We start from the raw sequence: 25,095 nt of genomic DNA, 5'->3' as shown, positions 1-25,095 counted from the left end.
GGTGTGAGCCCCAGTGCTGCTGCTGGGGGGTGCACCAGCTGCACCTCTGACAAGAGACATTTGCCAATGACCTGAATCCTCAGAATGTTCCTAACTCTTCCACCTCAGAGCAGCCACACAGCTGTGAAGGGTGTGGAGGGCAGGGCTGGGCAGGGGCCGGAGCTGGGGGTGGGTAGCCTGCAGGTGAGGAGGCTGAGGGGAGCCCTCACTGCTCTCTACAGCTCCCTGAAAGGAGGCTGCAGCCAGCTGGGGGTTGGGCTCTCCTCCCAGTATCAGGTGGTAGAAGGAGAGGAAGTGGCCTGGAATTGTGCCAGAGAAGGCTTAGGTTGGAGATGAGAATAAATTTCTTTGCTGCAGGAGTGGTCAGGGATTGGCACAGGCTGCCCAGGGAGGTGGTGGAGTTACAGAGGAAGAGAAATAGTGAAGTGTGAAAATCCACATGGACCTCTCACAGAGACCTGGGGGAGGACAAGTGGAGGAAGTGCAGAGCTTTAGGAATTGCTTAGCTTCATCCTGCTCTCCCTGCATGGATGTGCAGGGCTAAGACAGAGCTTGCCCAAGCTGCAGCCTGGCTCAGCACCCTGAGCAGCGCCGAGAGCCCAGCTTCAGGAACCGTGCAGCTGACCCCACTGCAGGAGCTGCAGGAGCTAACAGCGAGGCTCATTTCCTCTGACAATGAGTGCCACCTTCTCTCTGCTCATTGCCTGCTAAGAACGACATAAACCAGGGCACCTGGCTACAGGGCTGCAGTGAGGAGCTGCTAATGGAAGCAGCCACACTGCACAGCCTCTCAGATGCTGCTCTCCTCCCTGCCCCTGCCCAGCACTGTGACTTTTGCCACTTCTCAGACAGGGGAGGCTGAGCTGCAGCAGGTGCCTGCAGACTGCCCATGGGCACAGCACCCTTCACCTGCAAAACATCATTTGTACAGAGGAGAAGACCATGACAGGTCTGCATCAGCACTTTCCAGCTCGGCCAATTTATGCAGCTGAAGATGAACCTCAGAGGAAGGTACACAAGCAGGTTGCCTACTAACTGTAGTAGAAGTAGAGATCAATTACAGTGGTGGTGACAGAGGGGGAAAGTGCTGCACTGACAGCACACCAACAGCAACTGCTTTCACCCCGCTCTGCTAACAGGTGGTGGCAAGGCAGGCACAGCCACCCCCAGTTTGTGCAGCACCAACAGGCTCAGCCACCCCAGCTTGTGGAACACCAACACATTTGAGGCCATCTCCTCTCCTCCTATCACCTGATACTGGGGAGAAGAGCCCAACCTCACCTGACTGCAGCCTCCCTTCAGGGAGCTGTAGAGAAGTTCCTGACATTTTTAATTCTAAAGCAGCTCCTCCTAACTCATGGACTCAGCAGGCTGGAAGAGAGCTCCAAGCTCAGCCAGCCCAACCTAGCACCCAGCCCTGCCCAGCCAACCAGACCACGGCACTCAATGCCCCAGCCAGGCTTGGCTTCAACACCTCCTGCCACGGCCACTCCACCACCTCCCTGGGCAGCCCATTCCAGTGCCAATCACTCTCTCTGCCAACAACTTCCTCCTCACATCCAGCCTTGACCTGCCCTGGCACAGCTTGAGCCTGAGCCTCTGTTCCCTTCTTCTGCTGCTGGCTGCCTGGCAGCAGAGCCCAACCCCACCTGGCTACAGCCTCCCTGCAGGCAGCTGCAGGCAGCAATGAGCTCTGCCCTGAGCCTCCTCTGCTGCAGGCTGCACCCCCCCAGCTCCCTCAGCCTCTCCTCACAGGGCTGTGCTCCAGGCCCCTCCCCAGCCTTGCTGCCCTTCTCTCAACACCTTCCAGCACCTCAGCATCTCTCTGCAATGGAGGAGCCCAGAGCTGGACACAGCACTCCAGGGCTGGCCTGAGCAGTGAGCAGTCCTGCTACTCCACCTCTCTGTTCTCCTCCTGGCCAGGCTTTGCCTGGCGACAGCAGCTGGTCCCTACTCAGGCTCCCAACCCATGCCACAGACCCCACAAGGCTGCTTTCTGGGGGTTGTCTGAAGGCAGCTCCCCAGGCCCAGGCTCAGCAGGCAGGAGTTCTTCAGGCCCTTGTGACATTTGAGTCTCTGCTCCCCAGGCGAGAGCTGTCTCACGCAGGGACTCTTCAGTGCCTTCAGGGAGCTACTCCAGGGAAAGGTCAGCATTTGCTCCTGGGAATGCCAGCTGCAGCTGCTCCCTTTTGTGCCTGCTGAACTTTTGACTCCCAGGTTGAGTGTTTCAGAAGGGAGAGAGCTCATTGCCTTCTGGCAGGGAAGCTTTTCATGTTACCTCTAGCAAAGCCCTGAAAGCAGGGATGGCCTTAAGCCATCAAAGGTAGAGCATCTTAGAGGCAGAGCACTTCCACTCCCCAGTATCCTTTAAATGATGAATGTAGTCCTCCACCAAAAGATCAGCTTGACAACTGAGTGCTCTTTTTGAACAAGAAAGGGAAGTTTACAGGGAGAAAGTGGAATCACTTTCAACTCCATTTAATTACTAAAGTCTCTCTCAGCTGGCAGGAGCCTCCACTCCTTAATTACGCTCAGGGAGATGCCGAACCTGCCCTACACCTGTTTAATTAGGAGCAGAGGCTCCTTCAGCACGGGGCTGTTTGCACAGTGCACAGCACTGCCAGCCTGCTGGGGCTGCCACACCAGCCTGGGAGCAGCTACAGACAAGGGCTGCTGAGTGGCTGGGGTGGTTCTGAGGGTACCTGCCCAGCCAGCCCTTCTCTTGCCCTCCTGCTCTGCCACCGTCAGCAGCCCCATAAAGCTCTGCACCGGTTTATTGTCAGGTGCTGGGACAGGCTCCCCAGAGAGGTTGTGGAGGCTCCTCTGGAGACTTGCCAGACTCATCTGGATGTGTTCCTGTGCGACCTGCCCTAGAGTGGGGAGTTGGAACTGACTGAGGTCACTTCCAACCTAAACCATTCTATGATTCCCTGGCTCTATGATTCTCTGGTCCTGCTCTGGCAGGTGGGCTGGACTCAAGGACCTCTGGAGGTCCCTTCCAACCTCTGACATCCTGTGATCATGGTCATCATAACCATCACCATCCTCACTATAACTGTCATCATCAAATGATGGGTGGGGTTGGGCTCTGCTGCCAGGCAGCCAGCACCAGAAGAAGGAGACACAGTCTCAAGCTGTGCCAGGGCAGGTCTAGGCTGGATATCAGGAGGAAGTTGTTGTCAGAGAGAGTGATTGGCATTGGAATGGGCTGCCCAGGGAGGTGGTGGAGTGGCTGTGGCAGGAGGTGTTGAAGCCAAGCCTGGCTGGGGCACTTAGTGCCATGGTCTGGTTGGTTGGGCAGGGCTTGGAGGTCTCTTCCAACCTGCTGATTCTATGATCCTATGAAATGGTGGTAGCTGGAAAAGACCCTCCAAGGTCATCTTGTCCAAGCCCCCTACACTCAGCAGGGACACTTCCAACTACAGCAGGCTGCCCAGGGCCACATCCAGTCTGATCTTGGATGTCTCCAGGGATGGGGCCCCAAGCACAGCCCTGTGCAGCCTGTGCCAGTCTCTCCCCACCCTGACTGTGCAGAGCTTCCTCCTGATGCCCAACCTAGCTCTGCCCTGCTCCAGTTCCAAGCCATTGCCCTCATCCTGTCACCACAGGCCCTGCTGAGCAGTCCCTGCCCAGGTTCCTGTCAGAGGCTGCAGAGAGCAGTGAGCTCTCCCCTCAGCCTCCCCCAGGTGCTCTGGTGATGAGGAGTGCAGATGAGCAGTGTGTGACAAACGCAGGTGGGACTCAGCTCCCAGGGCAGAACCTGGGAGACAGAAACGGCTACGAAGAGAGGAGGGCTGAATGTAGTGAGAATGTTGGGGCAGGAACCACAGCAAAGCAGCACAACTGAGACTCAGGGACTAGATTTCTACAGAGTAACTCCTGCAAATTCTCCTCAGGTCTGTGGATGTTCTTCTGAGCATTTCACTCCTAACCAGTGGTGCCACAGCCTAATGAGAAATAAATTAGAGGCTGGTTGGAGTACAGGAGCAGTGGGGAAAGTTGACTTTATTACAAGATTATGCATTAGATCTGCAGTCCTAATTGCATCTCCTCTAATCACAAGCATGAGAAATGACATTTCACTGAGGATAAATATTTGCAAGGGAGAGGAAAATTCAGCCATGCTATGAGCTGTGTGGGAGCAGAGACCTCACATCTGCTGCTGATCTCATTCACAGAGTGGGTTGGAAGGGGCCCTAAGGAGCCCCCAGTTCCACCCCCCTGCCATGGGCAGGGACACCTCCCACTGCAGCAGAGTTATTGCCTGTTTTACTCTCTTTACCCTTCCATGTTCCCCACTGTGAAATAATTCCCTGCACTGGAAACATGGAAATCAGCAGGGAGAGCCTGGCTGGCTGCAAGCCCCTCACAGTGGCTGCTGCTGCTGCTGCCCTGAGCCTCTGCTGCAGGCTGCACACCCCCACTCACCAGGCTGCCAGCCCTGCTGTGACCAATCCCTATATGCAAGGCTCCATCATCCTAGGGCAGCTTTCAAATCACTAAATAATGCCAGAGAAAGGCCTGGAAGTTTCTGTCTGGAGCCTGAAGCTTTCAAATGCCATCACATTTAACATCTGTCCCTTGCCTAATCTCTGCTGGCTGGTGGCATGGATTCAGTCACTCCTTTTGCTTTGGATAGAGCTGCAATTCACATTGCTGCTTTATTGTCAGCCAGCACTCAGTGTTAGACAGCTTTGACCCCACACTTGCCTCTGCCCCAGAGCCTGCTTTGTCATCTGCTCTCACACACCATGTTCAGCCTGGCTCAGCACCAGAGCTGGCAGGCATGGATGGAGAGAACCCCAGAGACACTTTGGAGCATGCAGTTAGGCTGCCACACACACAGCAGTGACCCAGGGGTCTGTAAGATCACTGAGGGGGTTGGGTTGGAAGAGATCTTCAGGATCATCCAGCTCCAACCCCTTGCCATGGGCAGGGACACCTCATACCAGCTCAGATTGCGCAAGGCCTCATCCAGCCTCACCCTGAACACCTCCAGGGAGGTTGTGGAGCACAGAAGCACCCAATGTGATCTTTGATCTTTGATCACATTGGGTGTCTGCAGCTACCTGAGGGGACAGTGTGGAGAGGCTGCTGCTGGGCATTGGGTGCTTCTGTGCTCCACAACCTCCCTGGGCAACCTGTGCCAGTGTCTCACCACCCTCAACCTGTGCCAGTGTCTCACCACCCCCCCTGGAAAGAATTTCTCCCTAATCTCCAGTACCAATCTCCCCTCTTCCAGCTCAAAGCCATTGCCCCTCATGTGGCTACTGCATCCATGGCTTAGGCTCTGGCATGGTTTTGCAGCTCTGCCACCCTCCCATAAGTGAGGAGCAAGGTTGTTGCTTTAGATTGGAGATAAGGAGAGTTTCTTTGCTGCAAGACTGGTCAGAGAGCCAGCAGCAGAAGAAGGGGACACAGCCTCAAGCTGTGCCAGGGCAGGTCTAGGCTGGATGTTGTTAGGAAGTTGTTGTCAGAGAGAGTGATTGGCATTGGAATGGGCTGCCCAGGGAGGTGGTGGAGTGGCCGTGGCAGGAGGTGTTGCAGCCAAGCCTGGCTGGGGCACTGAGTGCCATGGTCTGGTTGGTTGGGCAGGGCTGGGTGCTAGGCTGGGCTGGGTGAGCTTGGAGCTCTCTGCCAGCCTGCTTGATTCTATGTTTCCATGACAGCTGCCTGTATCTGTGTGTATCTGCTCCTGCACTGTGCTAAGCTGTCAGTATGAAGCTTCCTTCTTTCTCTTCCAGCTGGCTGAGCCTCGTCTGGGTGATTCTCTCAAGCTGGAGGGCAGGCAGCACCCAAACCATCACAGCATGGCAGCTGGGGACGGGGTGGTGCTGGGTGGATGGCTGGACTGGGTGATCAGAGAGGGCTTTTCCAACCCAAGCCAGTCTGTGATCCTGACTCTAAGTCACACCTGGCCCTGTTGCACTCAGAACTCTGCCGTTTCCCGGCAGCTCCAGGCAGGGATCCTCTCCACACTGGCGGAGAACAGGTTCCGTTTGCTAACCCTGGCACAGGATCTACTGCCGTTGGGTTGGGGTTTGGTTGGGCTTTTTTCCCAACACATGTCAGCCATCCAGACCTTTCTGCTGTGCCCCAGACAGTGCCTGTGCCAGCACAGCCTTTTCCTTCCCTCCTGGAGCCACAGCTCAGCAGCAAGCTCGGAGGCACAGCGGCCCCCGGCCAAGGGCGCTCCGCCGGAGCTCGCCGCCTGCCGGCCCCGGGCACCGCCAAAGCCTCGCCGCGTCCTGCCGGCGCAGCGGCGTTGCTAAGCGACCGGCGCTCATCTTTGCAACCGGCAACGAAGGGCTCAGGACGTGCTGAAGGTGTGTCTGCTGCCGAGCTGGCACCCAGGGCCTCCTCTGGAAGCTTGGAGCTGCCACCACTTACAGCCCTCTTGAACAGGAGCAGGGGGAAGGAGGTAAAGAGCTGAGTCTGACAAGTCACCAACTCGTGCCCCTGATCGTCCCTTAGTTAAACAGCAGGGGAGAGGAGAGCAGCTCTGAGTGGTGAACGTTCGTCTGTCTGCATGCAGAACAGCAAGGTGCAGGAGTTTGCAACTGGAGCAGAAATGCTTCAGGGCTTTATCTCATAGAATCATGGAACAGAGTGCCAGGGGCTGGAAGGGACCTCCAGAGCTCATCTGGTCCAGCCCCTGCCAGAGCAGCATCACCCAGAGCAGATCACACAGACACACATCCAGGTGGTTCTTGAGTATCTCCAGAGAGGGAGACTCCACAGCCCCCCTGGGCAGCCTGTGCCAGGCTCTGTCACCCTCGCAGGGAAAAATTCCTCCTCAGGTTCACATGGAACCTCCTCTGCCTCAGCTCCCACCACTGCCCCTTGTGCTGGCACTGGCATCACCCAGCAGAGCTGGCTCCAGCCTCCTGGCACTCACCTGCACACATTGATAGCCACTGCTGAGGGCACCTCTCAGTCTCCTCCTCTCCAAGCTCCCAGCCCCAGCTCCCTCAGGCTCTCCTCACAACCTCCTTAACCATCTCTGTGGCTCTGCACTGCACTCCCTCAAGCAGCTCCTGTCCTTGAGCTGGGGGGCACAGAACTGGACACAGCACTCCAGATGAGGCCTCAGCAGAGGGGCAGGAGAACCTCCCTGGACCTACTACCCACAGCCCTTCTAATGCACCCCAGAATGGCACTGCCCCTCCTGGCAGCAGAGCACACTGCTGGCTCATGCCCATGCTGCCACCCACCAGCACTCCCAAGTCCTTCTGCCCTTCACTGCTCTCCAGCAGCTCAGTCCCCAGCCTATCCTGCTGCCTGGGGCTGTTCGTTGCCAGGTGCCAGACTCTGCACCTGCCCCTCTTGAACTCCATTCAGTTTCCTCCTGCCTCTCATGGTCAGAGCTGTTGTGTACTGGGACTGGGAAAGCCTCATCAAAATGCACAGGGCAGCAGGAAAGGTTTAGGAGAAACCCTCTCAGCACTGGGCCCTTCCCTGCTGCTCCTCTCTGCTCCCACCTGCTGGGTTTATTTGCTCTGCCCTGGGTTTTTGCTCAGCCTGGTGGGGCTTTGGTTGAGGATCAGGATTGTACAAACAGGACACGTCCTGTTTATCAATAAATCATCAAACACACAAACAAAGAGCAGGGAACGGGATGCATAGGCACAAAACACCCCAGAGGCCACAGAGTTTCCCCCTTCTGCAGGAAGGAAAGGGCAGGATAGGAGCAAGCAGTGGCCTGGTGTCATCCTGACAAAGGCAGCTGAGGCAGGAGGTGAGGAGGAGTCGGAGGATCTGCTTTCAAAGGAGAGGTGCTCAGGCTGCCACCGCCCTGCGTGCCGGAGCTGCTGGCACAGCCTCGGAGCCCCCAGAAGCAGCCAATGACTTCCAGGGAAGAAGAGAACAGAAGCCAAAAGTTAACTTCTGCAGCCTTCTTCTAGAGGGAAGACTTCCCCAGCAGCAGCTGCGGGGAGGGAGGGCTGCCCCCCGTGGAAAAACCCTTGGCAGGGGGTGAGGGGGAAGAGGGGAAGAGGGAAAAGGGGAAAGGAGTGAGGGGAGAAAAGGGGGAAGGAGTGAGGGGAGAAAAGGGGAAAGGAGTGAGGGGAGAAAAGGGGGAAGAAGCAAGGGGAAAAAAGGGGAAAGGAGTGAGGGGAGAAAAGGGGGAAGGGGAGAGGGGAGAGAAGGGAAAAGGAGCAAAGGAAGCAAAGGGATAGAAGGGAGAAAAGGGGAAAGGGGAAAAAAGGGGAAAGGGGAGAGGGAAGAAAAGGGGAAAGGGGAGAGGGGAGAAAATGGGAAAGGGGAGAAAAGGGGGAAGGAACAAAGGGAGAAAAGGGAGAAAAGGGGGAAGGGGAAAGGGGAGAAAAGGGGAGAGGAGTGAGAAGGGAGAAAGGAGCAAGAGGGGGAAAGGGGAGAAAAGGGGAGAGGAGTGAGAAGAGAGAAAGGAGAAAGGAGCAAGAGGGGGAAAAGGGAGAAAGGAGTGAGGGGGAAAAGGGGAAAGGGGTGAGGGGAGTGAGGGCAGGACCCTGGGCACCCAAAGTGTCAGAGGACTGGGAGGGCAGGCAAAGCTGTGGTGCCCCAGCAGAATGCTTCCGATGGCCTTTTCATTCTCCTAATGCCTCATGAGCTGCTGGCTGCATTTTCCCCTGGACGAGCCCGGGCAAGCTGCTGTTGTCCCCAGCCCAGACGCTGGCGCTGGGAGTTTATGAAGTCGCCTTTGGTTCGATCAATCACAGCTCAGCGCTCGGAGAGCAGCTCTGTGCCCCCTCCCTGCCCTCAGCGCTAAGGATACGTGCTGGATGCCTGCTGTCACGGGAGTTGCTCTGTAATGAACACACAAATCGATGCCCCACGGAGAGCATCTCCACATCGGGGACAAGGAGGGCACATTCCGACTGTCCTCCGAAGGCTCTCAGCGGCGGCGCCCGTTCAGACGCTGTAGTTAGTGCCGTGCTTAATGGCCTCATGATGGAAGGAGCCTGGAAACGCACAGTGCTCCGGAGGTCTCTCTGGCAGCCCATCGTGTCCATAAGGACTCCTCTGCTCTTTGTCATGAAAACCAAACCTAACGCGGCGTGGCAGATGGCAGCGGGAGAGAGCTGCGGAGCGCCGGAGCGGCGGCACAGGGGCGACTGGAGGCTGGGCAGACAGGCTGGGAGAGCTGGGGCTGCTCGGCTTGGAGAAGAGGAGGCTCCAGGGAGACCTCAGAGCTGCGTTTCAGTGTCTGCAGGGGACCTACAGGACGGCTGGGTCGGGACCGTTCAGAAGGGTCTGTGGGGGCAGGACAAAGGGCAATGGTTTGGGACTGGAGCAGGGCAGCAGCAGGAAGCTGTGCACAGTGAGGGCGGTGAGACACTGGCAGAGGCTGCCCAGGGCTGTGGTTGAGGCCCTGCCCCTGGGCACATGCAGGCTGCGCCTCTCCCCTGCCCCAGGGAGCTGTCGGTGTGCCGCAGGTCTCTCTCCGCTGGCTCAGCAGCTCCGCAGCTCCCTCCAGCCCTTGTGGGCTCAGGCTGGGCGCTAGCGGAGCGGCAGAGGGCTGCGCACCCCCAGCCCCGCTCCTGCCGGCGCTGCCTCTCCTGCGCCCGCCGCTCCTCACTGCTGCTCCTCTGCAGCAGCTCGGTGCTCGCAGCCGCTGTGCAAACACCCAGCGGATGAACTGCCGAGGGCTGATAGAGCCGCCCCTGCTTGACTGACTGCTCCATTCTTCTCTGCTAATTGAGCCACCTAGTTCAGGCAAGTGTTTACAAGCTTCGCTAATAGGCTTGCATGCAAATCCAGTCCAATATGTTGAGTAAAGAGAGCGATTGCTACCTGCTGAGCCGTCGGAACCAGGGCAGAGAAGCCTGCCGGAGCTGCCGAGCAGGCAATCAGCGCTGCCGGCAGCCCAGCTCCAACCGAGCTTGTGGCTTCTGCAAGGCTGGGAACGACCTGGGTTACCCAAACGGCCACAGTGGGAAGACGAAGGGTGCCAGATGCCTAACTGCTCTGGCTGCCTCCGAAAGAGGAGCTAAAGGGCCCATCAGGGAAGGGCTGAGGATGATTTGTTTAGCCTGCAGCAGAAGAGGAGGCTCAGGGCAGAGCTCATTGCTGCCTGCAGCTGCCTGCAGGGAGGCTGTAGCCAGCTGGGGTTGGGCTCTGCTGCCAGGCAGCCAGCACCAGAAGAAGGGGACAGAGGCTCAAGCTGTGCCAGGGCAGGTCTAGGCTGGATGTTGTTAGGAAGTTGTTGGCAGAGAGAGTGATTGGCACTGGAATGGGCTGCCCAGGGAGGTGGTGGAATCACCATCCCTGGGGGTGTTGAAGCCAAGGCTGGCTGGGGCACTTAGTGCCATGGTCTGGTTGGTTGGGCAGGGCTGGGTGCTAGGCTGGGCTGGGTGAGCTTGGAGGCCTCTTCCAACCTGGCTGCCCAAAGAGAAGAATCTTAATGTGAACCTCTGAGCTCACACAATGCACCTGGAGAGTTCTTCTTAAGTCCAGGACCTTCAGAGCCCCACACAGCACAAGCCACTAGAGGTAAGCAGCTCCTCCTGGGACATTGGGTGGTCTCCTGCAGGCAGGCAGAAGTGGTCTGGGTGTGCCTGGTAGCTGGATGGCATCCCAGGACAGTGTGCAGCTTGTCCCACAGCCCTGCTCTTGGCTTTCCCTCACCCTCACTTGCTTGGGTTTCACCTCACACAGCCAGGAAGCAGCTACTAACAGAGCCAGTTCTCCACTCTGCCTGAAGGTCTGCTGCTTAAGATGTGTTCAGTGAAGTTCCTCTCTCTAGGAAAGTGGTTTTAGGTCATCCTTGTCCTTTCCTATCACCATGGAACTGTGATGAGCCAACACCAGGCAGCTACAAATTACCCTGCTGCAAGAAACATAACTCCTGAGAAGAAGATCTCCTGCCTGGATGGGAGGGTGGAAGCCTCCAGCCAGCAGGAGGCCAGAGAGGTCTCCTGACTTCACAGCAACCAGGGGGAATTACCCAGCTGAGAACACAGCCCTGCAAGCCTCAGTGCAGGGGGAATTAATACTCACAGGATGGGCTGAGCTGGAAGGGATCTTCAAGATCATCCAGTGCCAACCCCCTGCCATGGTCAGAGACACCTCCTGCCAGCACAGGTGGCTCAAGGCCTCTTCCTACCTGGCCTTGAACACCTCCAGGGAGGTTGTGAAGCACAGGATCACCCAATGTGATCAAAGATCACATTGGGTGATCCTGTGCTTCACAACCTCCCTGGGAGACCTCTGTCAGTGTCTCCCCACCCTCAACCTCTGCCAGTGTCTTCCCACCCTCACTCTCAAGAATTCCTTCCCAATCTCCAGCCTAAATCTGTCCCTTTTCAGCTTCAATCCATTCCCCCTCACTCCAAGCCCTCATCAGAAGTCCCTCCCCAGGTGCCCTGTAGCCTATTATAGGCACTGGAAGGCTGCTCCAAGGTCTGCCCATGCCAACTGCAAACTGTTAGAAGGCAGCAGCACAAGAGGGGCTCCCTGGCAGTGTAAGATGCCAAGCTCAGGAGACACTGCCCTGCTCAGCCACCCTCTGAACCCTCAGGTGCAACAGAAGCAGCTGGTGCAGGAGGAGGAGGAGTGACTGAGTCCCACCTGCAGGCTCCCAGGGCTCTCTTCTCCCCCTCTTTCCACACCACCCATCTCCAGCAAGCTTCACTGTGCAAGAAGAGTGCAGGCTTCCAAGGTGGAGTTTGCTGCCTGCTTTGCCTGCTAAGCTCCTGGCCTCAGCTCTGCCTTCTCCACGAGGCACACATTAAGCTAAATAGAACTATCTTAGGGCTGGCTCTGCTTTCAGGGAGGTTTCACAGCTGTGTGATTCCAGTGCTTGCCATAATGCCTTGGCTGGCTCAAATGGTGCAGAAGAAAAGGAAAACCAAACTGCAAAATATTTCTGTTTAGAAGTGCCCAGGAAGCAGGCTAATGGCTCAGAGGGATGCCTGAGTCAATCTGAGAGCCCATAAAGTGCTCTTCAGCATGGCTTTGGGCTTGTTTATTATATCAAAGCAAAACTTCCTGCAGCTCTTACAAGATTTTGAGCTGTTCAGAAATGTTCAGCAGTTGCCTTTGCAGCTCTCCCAGGAGGGAAGAATTTGTTAGAAGGGTTTGGGGGAGGTTCTGGGAGGCTGTAGCTCACAGAACTGGAGCTACAAAAGGCAGAGCAAAGCTTCTTCCAGCTGCCTGGGCTGCTCCGAGAGCTCCCTTCTTGGCCAGCAGGTAGAGACTCACAGAATCAGTCAGGGAGAGAAGGGAGCACAAGGAGCAGCCAGTCCCAACCCCTGCCATGCCCAGGGACACCCTACCCTAGAGCAGGCTGCACACAGCCTCAGCCAGCCTGGCCTCAACCACCTCCAGCCATGGGGCCTCAACCACCTCCCTGGGCAACCCCTGCCAGCCTCTCACCACTCTCCTGCTCAACAACTTCCTCCTCACCTCCAGCCTCACTCTCCCCACCTCCACCTTTGCTCCATTCCCCCCACTCCTGCCACTCCCTCACAGCCTCAGAAGTCCCTCCCCAGCTTTTTTGGAGCCCCCTTCAGATGCTGGAAGGCCACAAGAAGGTGCCCTGGGAGCCTCCTCTGCTCCAGCCTGCACAGCCCCAACTCTTTCAGTCTGTGCTCACAGCAGAGCTGCTGCAGCCTCTCAGCATCCTCCTGGCCCTGCTCTGGACATGCTCCAGATGACATGAGAGGCAATGGTTTGAAACTGAAGCAGGGGAGATGTAGCTTGGACACCAGGAGGGAGTTCTGCACAATGAGGGTGGTGAGACACTGGCACAGGCTGCCCCATCCCCAGAGACATTCAAGGTCAGACTTGATGTGCCCCTGGGCAGCCTGCTCTAGCTGGAGGTGTCCCTGCTGAGTGCAGGGGGGCTGGACAAGATGAGCTTTGAGGGTACCTTTCAACCCCATGCAATCTGAGAGTGAACTGGAGCACACTGGCAATCAAAGTTCAGACAAAAGGCAAAGCAGCTGCTGCCATCCCAAGGCCTAGAGTCAGCCATGCTCTCTCCAGACCCTGGAGCACTCATTTCACTTCTTTGGGCTCATCTTCTCGCCCAGACACAGCCAACATCAGGTCAGCTGCAGCTGAAAGTCCTTTTTGACTTCCATCATGCAGGGAACCACTTGGCTTGGTGCTGAAGAAAGGTGTGGCTGTGGGACATGGTTTGATGGGCATGGTGGTCTGGCATTGCCACTTGGATTCAATGATCTTGGAGGTCAATTCTAGCCAAAACAATCCTCTGGTTCTCTGCTTTCTGCTCTCCATCTCCTCTCATCCTCAGCTCCTGCACACCTGATGGTCTTCCTTATTTCCCAGGAGCAGAGCAGCCAGCACAGGTTCCTGTCTTAGGGCTCTTCTGTAGTGCTTGCCACATGAGGCCCTCAGTTCAAGAGAGATGCTGAGGTGCTGGAAGGTGTTTGGAGAAGGGCAGCAAGGCTGGGGAGGGGCCTGGAGCACAGCCCTGTGAGGAGAGGCTGAGAGAGCTGGGGGTGTGCAGCCTGCAGCAGAGGAGGCTCAGGGCAGAGCTCATTGCTACCTGGCAGCCAGCAGCAGAAGAAGGGGACACAGCCTCAAGCTGTGCCAGGGGAGGTCTAGGCTGGATGTTGTTAGGAAGTTGTTGTCAGAGAGAGTGATTGGCACTGGAATGGTCTGCCCGGGGAGGTGGTGGAGTGGCCGTGGCAGGAGGTGGTGCAGCCAAGGCTGGCTGGGGCACTGAGTGCCACGGTCTGGTTGGTTGGGCAGGGCTGGGTGCTAGGCTGGGCTGGGTGAGCTTGGAGCTCTCTTCCACCCTGCTGATTCTATGACCCCATGCTCGCTCCAGACTCACCCAGGGCATCCCCCGCTGTGCCTTGGCACATCTCATTCCAAGGCTTTCGGCTGCGGTGACCGCTGCAGGCTGTGAAGTGGGTGGGAGAAGCCCCAGGTGGTGGTTAACACTTTGTGGGTGGGTAGCTTGTCCCCCCAGCAGCATTGCTATTGAGCCTTCTGCTGTCATGTTTGAGCACTGCATTGATTTCCTTTAAGTTCATCAGATTGTTCCGCTGGATTTTTCAGTCTCCTGTACATGATACCTGAGTTTTGCTCTATTGATTTCCCAACAAGACATTTTAGTTTCAAAATATTAATGACTCCAGCTGCAAGTGCTGGTACATATGGGGCTGGTTTTTGTTGTTGTTGCTTCCTAAAATCATTCAACCGTGGCCAAAGAACATAAAAACCTCTCTGCACTTCGTGCCCTTTGTCGGGAAACATTTGTCTGCAGCGCGGGTTTGCAGCGGGCTCCTTGCGATGAAGAAGAGAGAAGCTGTCAGGGAATCGATTAGGAAGTCATTACCTGGATGAGATGGCTGGAGCGAGGCTGCGGGCAGCTGGCAGCTCCGGCGATTCCCTGGGAGGATTGCCCCCACCTCGACCAGGCAATTTGTCATCTCTTGGAATCTGAGAGCCTCGGTGGATGCTCCCCAGCGCTCATCTCTCCCGTGCCCCTTAGCCCTCTGCTTGGATTCTCCGGGGAACAGCAGCTAATAAGTGATGATAACAGAGCTGGAAGCTCCCCTCCTGCTTCTGTTTCCCCTGCCTCTGACCTCTGCTTCCTCCCATAAGGGAGCGGTGAGAGGCAGAGAGCTGCTCCTCGCTGGGGAAGCTGCTCGGGAGCCTCAGCGGCCAGGCTGACCTCCGCCCCGGCTCTCCAGGCTGCTTTGTTACCGGGGTGGACATGCACACAGCGCCTTGGAAATGCAAATAGCAACATTTGCTCCTTTGTCTGCGCCGAGCGCTCTGACCGTGGCCCAGCCTGACCCCTCTTTCCCATAAGAAGCTGAAAGGTGCAGGCAAAGACATTTTCAGGTGGAAATTGCCGTTCAGCTCAATCCCCTCGAGAACTTCCCACTGCTCTGCACCGAAGATTTGCATAAGTTCGTCCGGCCCTGGACCAGCTCTCGGCAAATCAGGCACACAAAAGCAGCGATGCCCTAAGCTGACTCAGAGCTTGTAGGAGAGACTCCCTCTAAAAGGAGGATTTGTACTGCCTCATGTACACCAGTAGCTGGAATCCCAGCATCTCAGCATCCCAGCATCCCAACATCCCAGCATCTCAGCATCCCAGCATCTCAGCATTCCAGCATCTCAGCATCCCAGCATCTCAGCATCCCAGCATCCCAACATCCCAGCATCTCAGCATCCCAGCATCTCAGCATTCCAGCATCTCAGCATCCCAGCATCCCAACATCCCAGCATCTCAGCGTCTCAGCATCTCAGCATCCCAGCATCTCAGCATTCCAGCATCTCAGCATCCCAGCATCCCAACATCCCAGCATCTCAGCATCCCAGCATCTCAGCATTCCAGCATCTCAGCATCCCAACATCTCAGCATCTCAGCACCCCAGCGTCTCAGCATTCCAGCATCTCAGCATCCCAACATCCCAGCATCCCAGCATCCCAGCATCTCAGCATTCCAGCATCTCAGCATCCCAACATTCCAGCATCTCAGCATCTCAGCACCCCAGTGTCTCAGCATCCCAACATCTCAGCATTCCAGCATCTCAGCATTCCAGCATCCCAACATTCCAGCATCTCAGCATCCCAACATCCCAGCATCCCAGCATCCCAACATCTCAGCATCCCAGCATCTCAGCATCCCAACATCCCAACATCCCAGCATCTCAGCATCCCAGCATGAAGGGGGTCGGGAGGCACCTCTGGCAACATCCAGCCCAACTACCCTGCTAAAAGCAGAGCAGCCACAGCAGCTTGCCCAGCATCACAAAGCCCTGGGGGGGTGGGGTTGCAATCTCTTCAGAGAAGGAGACTCCACAGCCTCTCCGGGCAGCCTGCTCCAGCTCTCCAGCACCCTCACACCCTCAACCTCCTTGGTTCCAGTTTGTGTCCCTTGCCCTGTCCCTGGCTTTGGTTTTCCCTCTGTTCTGGGGCACTGCTGAATGCTCCTCCTGGGTGTTGCCCGTTCAGGAAGGCTCTTTCCACCCCCACGGAAGAGGACAGCTGCTAAGCCTGGGCAGGGCACAGGAGCAGACCAAGCCCCAGCAGAGTTATTTACTTGTTTGTCCTCTGCTGGTCCTCAGCTGTTAACCATAGATTATTTTTTTTCTCTAATAGCTGCATGGAACCCTGGGGGCAGCCCCCCCGGGGTCTGGCTGCTGGCTCAGGTCACATTGGAGCTCCAAACATATTTACTGCCACCTCTGCTAGAGGGGGCTTGTAAATCTTCTCGGGTAGAGGCTGCGTGGAACTAAGGCACTGAACTTTCCCTTTGATGTCAGTGAGAAGTTCCCTGCTCAGCTGGGCTGGACTGGGCTGTCACACAGCCACTGGCAAGAAAGCTGGCCCTGGGCTGCCAGCAGCCAGGCAGGAGCTGGGGAGGCAGACTGGGAGTGGGGGCAGTGCTGAAGGGCTGTCCTGATCAGGCTGCTCACAGCCTTCAGTGTCTCCAGGGATGAGGCCTCAGCTACCCCCCAGGCAACCTGTGGCTGTCTTGCAGCAGCCTCCTGGTGCAGAACTTGTTCCTCACACCCGATCTCAGTCTGCTCTGCTCTCATTTCAAGGCATTGCTCTCGTCCTGTCCCTGCATGCCTCTGCAAACAGTCCCTCTGCAGCCTGCTTGCAGCCCCTGTAGGTACTGCAAGGCTGCTCTAAGGCCTTCCTGGAGCTTCTCTTCTCCAGGCTGAACAGCTCCAGCTCCTGCAGCAGAGCTGCTCCAGCTCCCCAGGCACTTCTCCTTGTACAGGACACCCACAGGTGGAAAACCCAACCCAGACCAAACAACCCAACCAACCCAATCCAGCCCAACCTAACCCAAGCAACCCAACCCAACCCAGCCCAACCTAACCTTACCCACACTAGCTGTTCTCCCACACTAGCCTGGCTGGCTGAGCACTGGGCTGAGGGAAAGGATGACTCTGTGTGCTGGGGCTCTGCTGTTTACAGTGCATCCCAGGCTGGGTGCTTTATACTCTAACCACTCCATCCATTTTCTGTTCTGCCCTCCCAAACAGCTGAATCTGCTCTCTGTAGGCAGGAGTCAGTGCTTCAGCTGCCAGCCTCTCAGAGGGCATGGGCACGGGGGAAGAGAGAGGGAAGCAAGAGCCAGGATAACTCACACTTGCAGTGCTTCTTTCATCTCAGGCTCCAAAGCCAAACATCATTAGCTGCTGCCTTCAGTCCTGACCTGCACCCAGGCTGCCTTTCTGTGCTGCTGCTCAAGGTAATTAGCGAGGGGAGAACAGAGGAGTGGCCAGGAAGAAGCTACCTCAGACGCTAGCAGGAGCACTGCTGTGTGGTTAGCTCCTCCAGTTTGCTCCTGTTGTGAGGAAGCAATGTCCCTTCCTGGAAGCGTCCCTCTGGGTGGAGCATCCAACCTGAGCTCTCTTCAGCCATCAAACACCTGGTAGATTATTTTGGAGAGCCAGATCCCAGTCCATTTAGCTCCACCTCAGCTTCTGACCTTCTCCTATGACTTCAGTGGGTGCAAAACTCTCCCTCCCAGGCCCTAATTAATGTGTAGCCATTTAGGGGTGCTGAGAGGCATTGGAGAGCCTCTGAGCTGGTCTGGGGAATCAGCTCTGTCTCAGACAGAGAGAATCCAGAGCAGAGCTGGGGCTACCCTGCAAGTCTGGACCAGGAGCAGCTGCTGCTGTGCTGTGCAGGAGAAGCTCAAGCAGGGCAGTGTGCCCTGGGAGGAAAGGGAGGCAGCCACTGTGGGGTTAAAGAAAGGAGAGAGAAGAAGAAGTGTGAAATCATTTTGCTATCCCAAAAATGACAGGGAGGAACATTATGAGCAGGGGCTCATATTTCCCCAGTAACTAAATATTGCTTTGGCTTTATTGCTCAGTTGACTTAGAGAGAATGGATTTGTGGATGGAGGAGAGAGCTTTACAACTGCAACTAGATTACTTGGGGGCCTTTTTGGCCAGAGAGTTTTTGATTAAAGAATGGCTCAAAGCTTAATTTCATTTTTTTTCCCTTTCCAGAGGAGCCTGTGCTTCACTCAGAGGTTTGCAGGCATTTTGCCACCAAAAGAAGCAGAAATTAAAAGAAGTGATCCACTGCTGTTAGCTCTGCCCCTCTTTAGCCTCCTGTTTTTGAGTGGAGCTCGAAGGCAGAACTAATTACTGAGGAGGTGCAGCTATAAAATGAGGTCTGAAGTGCAGACATCCTGGGGCTGCCTCGAGCCAAGACCCCTGAGCACCACGAGCTCAGCCCAGGCTGCTTTACTGAGGACATTCAGGTCCTACTTCAGACCTCCACCCTCCTGTCTTTCCAGTGCCCCTGTTCAGCAGAACCCACTTGACCCAGGTGGAGCTTTCCTGCCTGATTTGCAGTCTGAAGCCCCAGGTTCTTTCAGACTCTCCTCTTTCATTTCCTTCAAGACGTCTGAGCTTGAAAGTGAATCTTTCTGTCTTGGAGCAGAGGAAGAACAAACCATTCTGATTTGGGAGCCAGAGGGGTGGGCTGGATACGCTGTCAGAGGCAGCTGCAGGCACTGGTGTGCCGCTGCTGTTACAGGAACCTCCTCCTGACCAGCCAGCAGCAAGCTAAGAGGTGGGGAGGGAAACAGATGAGAGGTAGAGAAGCCAAACTACAAACCTGGAGATGCAAATCATAACAAGTCAGAAGTGATGGAGTCTGCAGAGAGCTGCTCAGATGCACTTCCCCTTCCTTGCACGTTGGTGGTGCCTGGCAGCAGAAGCTCTGCTGGAGGGCTGCACCCCACCGGCTGTGACAACCACTGGGGGCTCTGAAAGAGGGAAACTGGGCAAATGTGGCTGCTTTCAGCAGCAGTAACTGCAGGCATCACTCAGCCCAGTCCAGCCCCCAGGCCAAGGAAAGTGGGATGCTGTGCAAGCTGCACCATGTTGCTGCAGCTGGGAGCAGTGGGAGTGGGAATGCAGCAGCACTTCTCTGGGCTGTGAATTGCCTCTTGAAAAGGTGAATGCAGATCTACATCTTCATCTCAGATCCTGGCCCCTGTGCCAGCAAAACTTTCCAGCCACAAAAGAAGAGAGGATTTTATGGCATCCTGGGCTGGCTCAGGAGCAGTGTGGGCAGCAGGACAAGGGAGGTTCTGCTGCCCCTGTGCTCAGCACTGCTCAGGCCACCCCTGGAGTGCTGTGTCCAGTTCTGGGCTCCTGAATTGTAGAGAGATGTTGAGGTGCTGGAAGGTGCCCAGAGCAGGGCAGCAAGGCTGGGGAGGGGCCTGGAGCACAGCCCTGTGAGGAGAGGCTGAGGGAGCTGGGGGTGGCACTTAGTGCCATGATCTGGTTGGTTGGGCAGGGCTGGGTGCTAGGTTGGGCTGGCTGAGCTTGGAGCTGTCTTCCAGCCTGGCTGAGTCTGTGATTCTCTGATTATAGGAGAGGCAGCACTTTGCCCAGCAGTGCCCTGGCACCTGCTTTGATACAGCACTGAGCACAGCTTGAGATGCTGTCCCCTGATGCCCAAGGAGCCTCTGGTCTCCTCTCCCTTCCCATCACCTCTCTGCAATCCACAGTCCAGCAGCAGCCAGCAGCAAAGCTCAGCCAAGGCTGCAGTGCAGGGAGAGAGGAGAGGAGCCATGAAGGAGGGTTGCTGGCCCAGCAATGCCAGCTGGCAGCACTCTGGAGATGGGCTCTGCTGCTTCTGCCATTTCCATCACACCTGGCTCAGGGGAGCTTGGATGCTTTCCTCCTTGCTGCTCTTCCTGGTGAAAAATCCTCCCCAGAGCAGAGCTGCCTGGCAGGGGCTCACTAACCAGGGACAACCTGTGCTATTTATCCCAGTGTCACCTCCTCTGCTCCTCTCTGCTGCTTCAGCACAGCAGCTCCATCAACATCAAGGCCTTTGGAAGCAGCCATTCATTCGAAGCTAATGGACACCTGAGTGCTGCTGACAGCTTGTTCTGGGCATGGCAAGCTGGGCAGGCACTGCTGGGGAACAAGAGGCTGCTGACAAGAGGTGAGATTGCTGTAGAACACAGAGCTGTGACTGATGCTCTTCCTGGAGCTTCAGTTTGTGTTGAGGCTTCATTCCACACAGCTGCTGCACCAGCTGCAAAGCCAGAAATGTACCTGCCCCTCAGTGGGCTGGGCTGGCTGTGGGGTGCTGACCTGAGCTGCTCCTATGGAGCAGAGGGGCACAGTTCCCTCTCTGCACCTGCTGGCCATGCTGCTCTGCATGCAGCCCAGGCTGCCACTGGCCTTCTGGGCTGCAAGAGTCCTGCAGTCTTGTTGAGGTGCTGGAAGGTGTTTGGAGAAGGGCAGCAAGGCTGGGGAGGGGCCTGGAGCACAGCCCTGTGAGGAGAGGCTGAGGGAGCTGGGGGGGTGCATCCTGCAGCAGAGGAGGCTCAGGGCAGAGCTCATTGCTGCCTGCAGCTGCCTGCAGGGAGGCTGTAGCCAGCTGGGGTTGGGCTCTGCTGCCAGGCAGCCAGCAGCAGAAGAAGGGGACAGAGGCTCAAGCTGTGCCAGGGCAGGTCTAGGCTGGCTGTGAGGAGGAAATTGTTGGCAGAGAGAGTGATTGGCACTGGAATGGGCTGCCCAGGGAGGTGGTGGAGTGGCCGTGGCAGGAGGTGTTGAAGCCAAGCCTGGCTGGGGCACTTAGTGCCATGGTCTGGTTGGTTGGGCAGGGCTGGGTGCTAGGCTGGGCTGGGTGAGCTTGGAGCTCTCTGCCAGCCTGGCTGAGTCTCTGATTCTATGCAGCCCTTTGAGGTCCAAATGCTCTGGGTGTGGTTGGGGCAGCAGAGTATTTCTCACCTTCTTCTCTTGCTGCACCAACCTCGAGGGTCTGGCTGCAGGAGAAAAAGAAAGGCAGAGAACAACATTGAGATTGTCCTCAACTACTTCAAAGTTTAATGCAAGAGGAAGTGCACCAAGAGGAGCAAATTATGAAAGTCACCCATCCCTGACTGTGATGGATGGTGCCCCCCAAGCCTCACCACAGCCTGCTTTATGAGCTGGATTATTTGCCTAAGTCATCAGCAGATGATTGAGGAGAGAAGCAAGATGAGTCCATAATCACCTCGACACATCTTGCTTACTAAATACAAGAAAGTTCTGCACAGCAGTGGATTAAAAGATGATTAGATTAGAGCAAACTGCAGAGCTGGTGCCCTGACAAATGTTGCTCCTGCCTTGCCAGGCTCCCTGCTTCAGTGGTGCTGGCCAAACAGCCAGCTGGAGCCTGGCTCCGTGGCTGCTGCAGCCTCCAGGGCTGTGCTGGCACAGCCCAGCCCCACCAGAGCTGGGGCAGGAACTATTTACTCTCTGAGGCACTGGGAGACAATCAGGAAATTCCATGTGCATCTCTGCTGTGTGCCAGCTCCTGCTGCCAGCAGGAAGAGAAAGACTCCTTTGAGAAGTAAGGAAAAGTTCTACCTGCTCTCTGCCAGCACCCTCAGGGCCCTCTCTGCCTGGCTGCTCTCAGCCACTCTGTCCCCAGCCTGTAGTGCTGCCTGGGTTGTTGTGGCCAAAGTGTAGAAGCCTGCACTTGGCCTTGTACTACTAGAGATGAGGCAGCAGTGTGCCCAGGTGGGCAGCAGAGCCAATGGCATCCTGGGCTGGCTCAGGAGCAGTGTGGGCAGCAGGACAAGGGAGGTTCTTGTACCCCTGTGCTCAGCACTGCTCAGGCCACCCCTGCAGTGCTGTGTCCAGTTCTGGTCTGGTCAATTCCAGAGAGATGTTGAGGTGCTGGAAGGTGTTTGGAGAAGGGCAGCAAGGCTGGGGAGGGGCCTGGAGCACAGCCCTGTGAGGAGAGGCTGAGGGAGCTGGGGGTGTGCAGCCTGCAGCAGAGGAGGCTCAGGGCAGAGCTCATTGCTACCTGCAGCTGCCTGCAGGGAGGCTGTAGCCAGGTGGGGTTGGGCTCTGCTGCCAGGCAGCCAGCACCAGAAGGGGACAGAGGCTCAAGCTGTGCCAGGGCAGGTCTAGGCTGGATGTTGTTAGGAAGTTGTTGTCAGAGAGAGTGATTGGCATTGGAATGGGCTGCCCAGGGAGGTGGTGGAGTGGCCGTGGCAGGAGGTGTTGCAGCCAAGGCTGTCTGGGGCACTGAGTGCCATGGTCTGGTTGGTTGGGCAGGGCTGGGTGCTAGGCTGGGCTGGGTGAGCTTGGAGCTCTCTGCCAGCCTGGCTGAGTCTGTGATTCTCTGATTCTCTCTTGCTGCATTGCTAGCACAGGACAGGCAGTGGGGCAGATGAGTGGGGTGGGCAAGCTCCCACAGCATCAGCTCTCAGAGCTGGGCACTGGCATCAGTGTTTCAATGCAGACATCCTCAGTGGGCCAATGCCAAGCCTGGTGGATGCCTGCATGCATTTTGTTGGAGTGTGGGGTAAGAGACAACCTAAATAAAATGTTTAATCTGAAAGGCAGAGGCAGGAGCTGGGGCTCACTTCTGCCTCCATCCCAAAGGCTCTCAGCTCTGCTGCTGATGCCCAAATGCAGAGCAAGGACTGAAGTGGGAGAATGGAACTTGTCAATTTGAAGGGGGAAAAATGTGGTCATGCTAAGCAAAAGAGATTAAGCAGCCTGGAAAATGATACTGTGTTGGAGAGCCACAGCTCTGCAGAAAGATCTGCTCCCAAGGTGCCCCAAATTCCATTTCATCTGTAACCAGGCCTGAGTGAGAGGGAAAAATTGACTCCAGACATTATCTGAATGAAAAGCATCTCTGGGAAGGGCCTGGCTGTGCCCAGGCCTTTCTCAGCTCACTTCCCAAGATCAGCCTTCCCCCTCCTCTCTCAAGGCAGGGCTGATGGGGAAACGTTCTTCAGCTGCAGAGAGCAGCTTGCCTAGCGGTTAGACTGCTTGGCATGGCGATGGGCACAGTGTCAGGTAAGGAGTGCTGCTGCTTCTCTGCACTCCTGGCACAGTGGGCAGTGATTCACACAGCCAGACCAGACCCCCAGAGCACAGCCACCCCCAGCACGGGTCCCCCTGCCCAGGCAGCTGCAGCAGGTGCAGCTCGCCCCAGCCGCAGCCATGGCAGCGAGCAGGATGTGTGCCAGTGCAGAAAGGGGAGCTGCAGAGTGGATTTCAGCCTGGCTTTTGTTAATGGGCACTGGGGCAGCACCTGAGGGGTCCTGAAAGGGTGAAGTCTTAGTGAGTGGCTTACAGAGGGTCCCCAGAGGGGCTCAGCACAGCTTCCAAACTTCAGTGGCTGAGAGGAAAGGGAGAATGCAGCTTGGGTAGAGCTTTCCTGCAGGCTGTGGCTGGGGGTGGGTAGCAATGACAAGAACCAGAGAAGAGGCTGCTCAGGGGAGTCTCCTCCTCTGGAGATGTTCAAACCCTGCCTGGATGTGGTCCTGGGTGATCTGCCCTGGGTGCTCCTGCTCTGGCAGGGGGGTTGGACTGGATGAGCTTTGCAGGTCCCTGCCAGCCCCTGACACTCTGTGACTTTGTGAATTGTTCTGCCTGGCAGAGCCCTTTCAGATCATCAGGTCCAACCATTCCCTAACTGGTGCTAACCCAGGTCCTGAGGGCCACACCTCTGCCTCTTCTCAGTGCCTCCAGGGCTGGGAGAAACCTGCAAAGCCTTCTGGTGAGGCCTCTTTCAGAGCACCCTTGGCTGAGAGCTTCCTTGGGTGCAACTGCAGAGCTTTGCCCCTTAGCTGTAGGTGCAGAAAGGAGCTCACAGGGACTGATGGATGAGAACTAACCTGTAAAGTCTTTCCAGTGAGGGTGGGGAGACACTGGCACAGGTTGCCCAGGGAGGGGAGACACTGACACAGGTTGCCCAGGGAGGTTGTGGAGCACAGAAGCACCCAATGTGATCTTTGATCACATTGGGTGCTTCTGTGCTCCACAACCTCCCTGGAGGTGTTCAAGACCAAGCTGGATGAGCAACCTGTGCTGGTGGGAGGTGTCCTTGCCCAGGGCAGGGGCTTGGAGCTGGATGATCTCTCAGGTCCCTTCCAACCCAGCCCATTCTCTGCTCCTAGTCCCTAAGGGAGCCCTCTCTGCCCTGCAGGCCATTCTGTGAAGCTATTAAGTGGCTTTAAACTTAAGCAGGCTGTTAGTGTCTGGGGACCTGCCCCCTTGTTTACAGGCTTGAGGCTTCTGCTGGGAGAAAGCAGGGAAAGATGAACTGTTAGGGGAGACTCTTCCCCCAGGATTCAGTGCAAATATGGGAGCAATGCAGGAGGAATAATTGAGGCTATAACTCTTCCCGGAGGCTTTAGTACAAGGCTGGAGACAGACAAAGAGAACCATCCTGGAGAGGCTGAACAAAAGGCCTGTGAGAGTTCCTTTGGCTCTGGTAACCGATTGCATGGGTTCATAATGATGGACATTTACAAGCCTCATTCAGAGCCTCTCCTGCCTTTGATGGAGCTGCTCCATTTCCCCTCCACAGGCATGTGGCATGAGGAACTGTAAAGGAAGCTTTGTCTTCTCCAGTTTAGCTCCCAGGTAGAAATGAAACAGAAGCCTGACACGAAGCCATATTAAAGCAGCATTGATCTATTCCTGGCATATTAAACTCCTTCAGCCTTTCTTGACTGCCATTTAGCCTGGGATTGAAGGAATTGTTCCCCTTCTGTCTCTGCCTCTGCAGTGCAAGGGAGAATTAGATGCTGAGTTCCCATTACACTTATTTTACTCCCAGTCACTGTCTCACTCTGCAGCTCCTCTCCCCTGCAGCCCCAGAGCACTCTGCTGGGTGGCAGCTGCATGCTCCTCAGCACCCAACATGTGCCAACACTACACCCAGAAGCTCTGTGCCTCCTGGGTATCAGAATTCCAGAGGTTCAGACAAGAACGAGTTGGCTTGGAAGGGACCTCAGAGCTCAGCCAGTGCCAATCCCATGCCGTGGGCAGGGACACCTTGAACAGCCCCAGGGAGGGGACACTCACAGCTTCCCTGGGCAACCTGTGCCACTGCCTCCTCACCCTCACCACCAAGAATTTCTTCCTCATCTCCAGTCTCAATCTGCCCTCCTCAAGCCTCAATCCATTCCCTCTCACCCTGTCACTGTTAGCCCCTCCCCAGCTTGCTTTCTCCTCTCCAGGTGTATCAAAGCTGACAGGTGTGGCCCGGCCAGCCTGGGAGGTGCTTTGATGGCCTTGGTGCTCTTAGGGTGATGGTTGGAGTGGATGATCTTTGGGGTCTTCTCCTGGCAAAGCAGCTCTGTGACTCTCTAAAGCTGTGTGAGGCCAGTGGGAGCTC

The sequence above is a fragment of the Pogoniulus pusillus genome, chromosome 11, assembly GCF_015220805.1.
Source record: "Pogoniulus pusillus isolate bPogPus1 chromosome 11, bPogPus1.pri, whole genome shotgun sequence".
Taxonomy (NCBI): Eukaryota; Metazoa; Chordata; class Aves; order Piciformes; family Lybiidae; genus Pogoniulus; species Pogoniulus pusillus.
This window is presented reverse-complemented; position numbering follows the sequence as displayed.